This window comes from Pyrus communis, chromosome 15, assembly GCF_963583255.1.
Source record: "Pyrus communis chromosome 15, drPyrComm1.1, whole genome shotgun sequence".
NCBI lineage: Eukaryota > Viridiplantae > Streptophyta > Magnoliopsida > Rosales > Rosaceae > Pyrus > Pyrus communis.
This window is the reverse complement of record NC_084817.1, coordinates 2,873,963-2,880,974: the sequence shown is the minus strand read 5'-3', so window position 1 is coordinate 2,880,974 and position 7,012 is coordinate 2,873,963. Positions and strand designations below refer to the sequence as shown.

At 37.0% G+C, this 7,012-nt stretch overlaps 1 long non-coding RNA gene across 1 annotated transcript; it reads right to left on the bottom strand.

Annotated features, from left to right (window-relative positions):
• Positions 1-754: 754 nt before the first annotated feature.
• On the bottom strand, positions 755-2,115 carry LOC137718433 (uncharacterized). The gene is made up of 4 exons (XR_011065878.1): positions 1,978-2,115; positions 1,456-1,563; positions 1,232-1,345; positions 755-1,134 (listed from the first exon to the last, which is right to left on the bottom strand). It is a non-coding gene; the product is annotated as an uncharacterized lncRNA (long non-coding RNA).
• Positions 2,116-7,012: the final 4,897 nt, after the last annotated feature.

Here is a 7,012-nt window from a genome sequence, read left to right as displayed (position 1 = left end):
CAAGTGTGCAAAATTAGGAAGGCTCTCTTTTTTTCTCATAAGCTTGTCCAAGAAGATCAAAACCAAAATTGAAGTCCACTTTCTCAACAGAAAACAATTTCCAATATCCCAAAGATTTATACAAGGAATGACAGTTTTCGCTCGAAAAATCGATGAAGTAGTGATTCACCCGTAAAACAAGTATAAATTTTTTAATGTGTTCAGAACACATATCAGTACACTATGGTACCGTTTGGTACGCAGACAGGACGGGACGGAACGGGACGGGACAGGACGGGACAGAATGAGACGGGACAAAACGGATGTTCCGTGTTATGTTTGGTACGCGCAAGACGGAACGGGACGATTGTTCCGTTCTGCGTTTGGTAGCGCATGGACGGAACGGAACCAAAAGATAAAAATGACTAAAATACCCATGTTCCGTTTGTTGTTTGGTACAATATTTATGCGTGGAACGGGATGAGACTTTTTTTTTTTTTTTTTTTTTTTAACTTGTTCAAATTTTAACACTATATGCTTATCCATTATTTGTTTTTCTTGGTCCAAATTTTATTAGGTATATGTTGTGTTCCACTTGCAAACCCCTTTAAAATTTGTAATTCTTCTATGATTTAGGTTGATGAAGTCGGACTTCCTTGAGCCAGTAAATATTGGAAGTGATGAGATGGTTAGCATGAATGAGATGGCTGGTTCCGTCTATATGGTCATGGTTGCCATGCAATGTTGAAAAATATATAAGTTTAATGATCATGCATGACCAGAACAAACAAGCATATAATTGCACCATAAGTTAACATACATCGTCATATAGGGCGGTAAAGGTAAACAAATGCCTAAAAAATTACTAATTCTACCTCAAAGTAGTGCCTCTTGATCTCCATCTCAACATCAAGGCCAGTGAACTCACACAAATGCCTATGGGTAAAGGAGTCCTCAGCTCTAAAAACAGGACCAATCTCAAAAATACGACCGAAGTCACCACGTATAGCCATTTGCTTGTGAAGCTGAGGTGACTAGGCAAGGCAGGCATCTTGACCCTTGTAGTTGAGTCTAAAAACAGCAGCTCCACCTTCACTTGAACCAGCAATCAGCTTTGGCAAAAGAGCCTTCGGATATCAAGAACTGCCCAAAGATCTACACAACAATGCAACCGACATACAGAACTAAACTCTTAACGATTTTCTCTAGCTTTAAAAAGATAAATACTGCAAATGGTGGAAAGACTACTTACATTGCCAACTTGACTCTGAATGCGGAATATCCCCTGATTTGCAGGTGTTCGCAAATCAAGAACTCGGTTATTCAAGCAGGTATCCTGATTAACTCGAACAAGTGTTTCTCCGGCCTATAAACCCATCATACCACCCAACGAATATACATGTACTAAGAGAGAAAGTCCCAGAAAGCTTAACAAAGCTTCAATAATCCATTTCAAAATAAATCATCTAAATGTACCTGCAAAGCCTTTTCGATTTCAACATCACTCCGAGCAGCATCCTCAATGTTAATAGGTAAAACAGCAGCCTTACTCACACAATACAACTTCCCCACTTGAACCTCCACCTAATTAAGATCAACATCTCAATTATTTCAATGAAAACCCAATACAATCATAGGAACTTTCAATCCATTTCTTTCTTGTTTTTTTTTTTTTTCCCATTTTTTTTTCAAGAACCTAATTAATAATATTATTTATTCATCAATTTCTTCTGAAAATCCATGGATATCATCACCATCAATCGCCCCAAAATCCCCAGCAGAAAAACAACCTTGTTTCCGCCCAAACCCCATCCACGGTTTTCATTGCCTAAACCCCAGCATGGCCCGTCCAACCTAAAACCCAGCGAAGAATGCACTCGCACTCCCAGTTGCACAAATCTTAACAAAACCCAATAATTAACAAATCAAATCTGATAATTAACAAAACCCTGTAATTAACACAACCCAAATCAGCAACAAAAGACATTAATCGCATACTTGGGTCAATCTGCAGTGCGACGGTAGTGGCTCCGTGCTGCTGCGTGCTGGCTGGGTGCAGTCGACGGCTATGGGAGAGGATGAAGAAGAAGGATGAGGAGGAAGGATGAGGAGGAAGTCTACGGGAAGAGAGAGCAGCAACAGAGAATGGATTTAGGATTTGGATGGTGTAAATATTGAAAAAGACGAGGGGTATTTTTGTCTTAAAATGTTATAAATTTGTGTCCCACGAACGTGGAACAAGTCGTTCTAGGGGGGAGAGGTGGAATAAAAAATCATCCAAAACTTGTCCCGTGGAACAGCGTGTTCCACCCATTTTAGGCTCACCAAACGTGGGACGGAACGTCTCGTCCCATTCCGTTCCGTCCCGTCCCGCGTACCAAACGCTACCTATATGTAATACAAGTGACAGGAGTTTTTCTTTTCAAATATTCCTCTACTTATAAAATGATATATGATGTATGTGTTCGTCTTCTAAACACACTAAAAAATCTCTATAGAAAAATCAACATACAATATTTGAGAAGTGGTCATCTTTTTCATCTTCATTCTATTTTACAACTTACTGAAAGTTGCCGAAGATAACAGCCAAGCACATTGAAAGTTGCCAAAAGAAAAAAGAAAACAAAAAAGAAATAAAAGAAATAAAGTAAAAAGCATACCAAAATTGGTCGGGCATTCCTAGTTCTGAAAAGTGGATAGTGAATAATGATTCAAGAAATAAAAGGCTCAGAAGAGCTGGACGCCTCTAGAGTGTTGATATGAGGCTTGATCGAGCGACTTCGACTGCAAACAAAAATTTGTTTTTATTCCAACCGATGGATGGATTGGATGGATCATAGGCAATTAGATACTTTCAAGGTTAAAATTAATGATATGCAAATTTATGAAAATATAGTTAAGTTTATTCCAACTAATGGATGGATTGGATGGATCATAGGCAATTAGATGCTTTCAACGTTAAAATTAATGATATGCAAATTTATGAAAATATAGTTAAATTTATCAAATAATATTAGTCATTAAAGAAATTTGTAATGGAGTGAGTAGATCAACTCATTCAAATTTAGTTGAAATTAGAGAAAAAAATTTAAAGAAAAAAAAAATCTAAAGTTCGAAATTCGCAATAGATTCTAACGAAATTTTTGTAATTGCTATATCTTCTCAATATAAGGTGAAGTTTGGATTTCACCCCCTTTCCATATTTAAACACTAGAAACACTAAATGTTTATATTTAAAACTAATTTGAATTATAGGGGTAACGGCTTAAATTAGAAAAGTATTAAAGAGAAAATGATTCGAACTCGGACATATTGTATATCACATTGGTTTATAAATTATTATCAACAAAAATATATGGATTTTATCAACCAAAAAACAAGAAGAATATCGTGACAAGTCGGGTTAAAAAAACCCAAAAAATGGTACAACTAAAGTTTTATTTGTTCATCAGCGATAGAAATTTTTTTTTATTTTTTTGGGCAGAACATGGTGAAACTTTTATTATTAACATAACAAATTCACAACAAAGGCCTGATACATGTAAACAAAGCAAAAAAGGACCTTTCAAACAAAACAGCAAACACCCAACCAAGTGATTAGGCCCAAAAACACACACAAACCGAAAGAAACCCTAGTTTTTCTGCCACTAACGCCGCTGCAGCTCCTCTTGAACAACTTGACCCATCTACCCCGACGAACACCAAAATTCGAACCTAACAACACCTCAAAGAAGGTAGGCAAAAAGGCTCCATCTTCCAGCAACCAATCCCCCTCCAATTGCGGCCACCAAGTAGAAGAAATCAAAGAAGCCAGTGGGATTCCCACAAGCAACACTGCCATGAATGGCAGACCGAGGGAATGAGGTGATGCGAATACTCGAGCTAGTGTGAACACTGAAACTTTACACACATTCCCGATGAACTAAACAAAATGTGGTCAATTGTGATTGTAAACCGGAATTGAGGAGAAATCGATGAAGGATTGAGTGAAGTCAGAAAGGAAGAATCGGAAGAAAACATAATTAATGAGGGATGAGGGATGTGAATATGTAAGTAGAACAGGGGATAGAACAACTGATCTGAGGATAAATTAGGTTCGATGGCTTGTGAGGTGGAAAGATTAAGAAGATCATAAAGGAGAACAATGGAAAAACAATGGCAGAAGGAAAGAAAGGGGAAAACAAAAGGAAGGAAAAGGTTACCACTGACCCCAGCCGGAGCTTGGGTCAACAACAGAACTGAAATCCGGAAGAAAGAAAGGCAAACTCACACAAACAATGAGAAATTTTCTCAGTGGAAGAGAATGACTCTTACCGACAAGTGAGAGAAGTTTTTTTATTCTAAGTTGTGATATAAGCTTTACGTCGATTGAAAAAACGAAGATGCTGACACGAGATTCTGAAATTTGAGCCCACAATTGCTTTCAGCGATGGAAGGGAGACCCTCAGCCACTTAATAATTGGCCGAAAGATACTACCACAATACGTTAGTAACTTCAACAAGCTAGGGTAAGGGCTGGTTTGGTATTGCTGTACTTTGAAAAAAAACTGTTTCTACTGTACTGTGAGAATAAGCAGTTATGAAATAAAGCAGCAGAGTGTTTGGTAAACTTTTTTGTAAAAGTGCTTTTGAAAAAAAAAAAAGCAGTATTATAGTGTTTGGTAAACTTTTATGTAAAACAGATGTGAAAAAAAACCAGTTTTTCAAAGCTGGGTTTGGCAGCTTCTTGTTTTTGGCTTTTTTTCACCCTGTGAAAAAAAGCTGAAGCTGAATGTTTACCAAACAGAAAAACAGCTCCCAGCTTTTTTTTATACCAGTTTTTTTCAGAATCACTTCAGTACCAAATCAAGCCTAAAGCATGCCGCCTTGGAGGCAGATTGTCTGCCCTCCCAGTACCATGGTCTTCCCATCTTTTTCTATTTGTGCGGTTACGGTTAAACCACATTAACATTTTATATTTCTATTACTTTTTGTCTTATTATCTTTATAAAAAAAATCAATATAAAATGTTGACGTGGCTTAACCGTGACCGCATAATATAGGAGGGGATAGGAAGGGCATGGTAATGGGAGGGCAGACAATCTACCTCATACCGCCTTTGTACCCACTAACCCAACCCCACATCAAGAAGTTATTAGGTCTCCTTCGGAGGAAAGAAACTGAGAAATCTTGTTCGGATGCTTATTACAATTTTCAATTGAATCAAATGGCATTAAACTTTTCAAGGTGTTGTGTTTTTGTGATAAGTATTTGTTGGAGCAGAAAATTTCGAGTATTTCAATTCTCCACCAACAAAATAATCTTGTAACCATGTTGAGAAGTCCACAACACCATCTTTGCTTGCTATCAATGAGAGAGGAAGGGGACCTGCAATAAAACACTCCGACGCTTAAGTAAATGTTTGTTCAAAATGCTTATAAAACATAAAACAATCTCATACCTGTCATTTTCCCCCAACCCCTTATGCTGATGGCATTATTAGCCTTTCATTGGCACTCAACTATTGGGCTCTAAGTCCCACATTCCTTCCATTTCTCCATGTTCTATGGGTTGGGCATTAGGTTGATTGATTGTAGCTCCACTCCCCATGTTTGACATCTTAGTAGGTTGCTTAGTGGAGTAATTTTTCTGCTCCCACATTATCTGACATATGAGAAATAACAACGGATGTTATACTATAATTATATCTTAGTTAGCCTTTAGATCGGGTGATGTTGGGGCCTTCGGGTCGTGAGATATTATATTGGTCTTCGAGTCGGGTGATGTAGGGGCTTACGGGTCGTTTATGATACCACTAGTTAGCACACTATATATGAGATACGTTTTATAAAGGTTTTATGGCATGATAGGATTTTCAGAAAACCTACTACATACTATGCTATTGATGTTTTCATAAAACTTTTGGGGTTAGTATGTTGATAATTGTTGTATTATATATATATATATATATATATATATATATATATCAACTTGGTCTACTCATGTTTGTTTTTGCGCCCCTCAAGACATAGAATTGAGGCATACAATCCCCTCATCAAGACACTTCCGCATCAGCATCTTCGAGTCCTCTAGGTGTAGAACCCATTCTTTTATTCATTCAATTTTATATTATTTCTTTTAGTGTTCTAGTTAGTTGTGTGCTCTGAACACATTCCTCATTTGCATATTAATTATATTTAAATTCTTTTATCTTATTCATATTTTAGTTCTCATGTTTTCAATAAATGGTTTTCGTCACCCTCGGGTGTCGGCCAACACGTAACCATTCCGATGTCTCACGAACATCGGGATCGGGACGTGTCATTTCGGGATGGTTCGTTATTCCCAAATTTTATACAAATTGAAATACCAATCATTCATACCAAGTCAAATTCACATGCAACCAAAATAAAATAAGTAACAAACCCAAAAACAAAAAAATAAGTTACAAACCTAATATGTTCAAAAACTTACAATGCAATTTTTTGATTTCGTGTCGAAGAAATAGACACATTTGGTTGAGAAGTAGCAATGGGTGAGTGTGTGTGTGGGAGGTTCGTACCTACAGATGTGGGGATAAAGGGTTTGGGTTAGTACCTATAAACCACATCAATTATACTGCTGCTAGTAGTTAGCAACAATTCAAACGTATAATACATATATATGTATATAAATATTATCATATATAGTATTTATTTTCGGTTCGGTACGAGATTACTAAAAATTTGAGGAGACAATACGGTACCGAAATTTTGGGATCGGTTCGGTATGTCATCTTGAAAATTTCGGGAATTTTGGTTTGAGATTAGAATTTTTTTTGTGTGGTTTGATATTTTCAGAAATTTTTTCCAGCCCTAGGTGTATATATGGTCTCTATGGACTATGACGATTTGAGTGGTGGTGGTCATCACCAATTGATCATGCTATCTACCTTTCAACAGAAAAATAATTGAACCCGACAACACAGTCGCCATCCCTGCATGTCTTCCAAATTTCCAATTAGTATAAGGTTGAGATCGTATGCTTACAGGAGCAACATAATCTAGGGGAAATA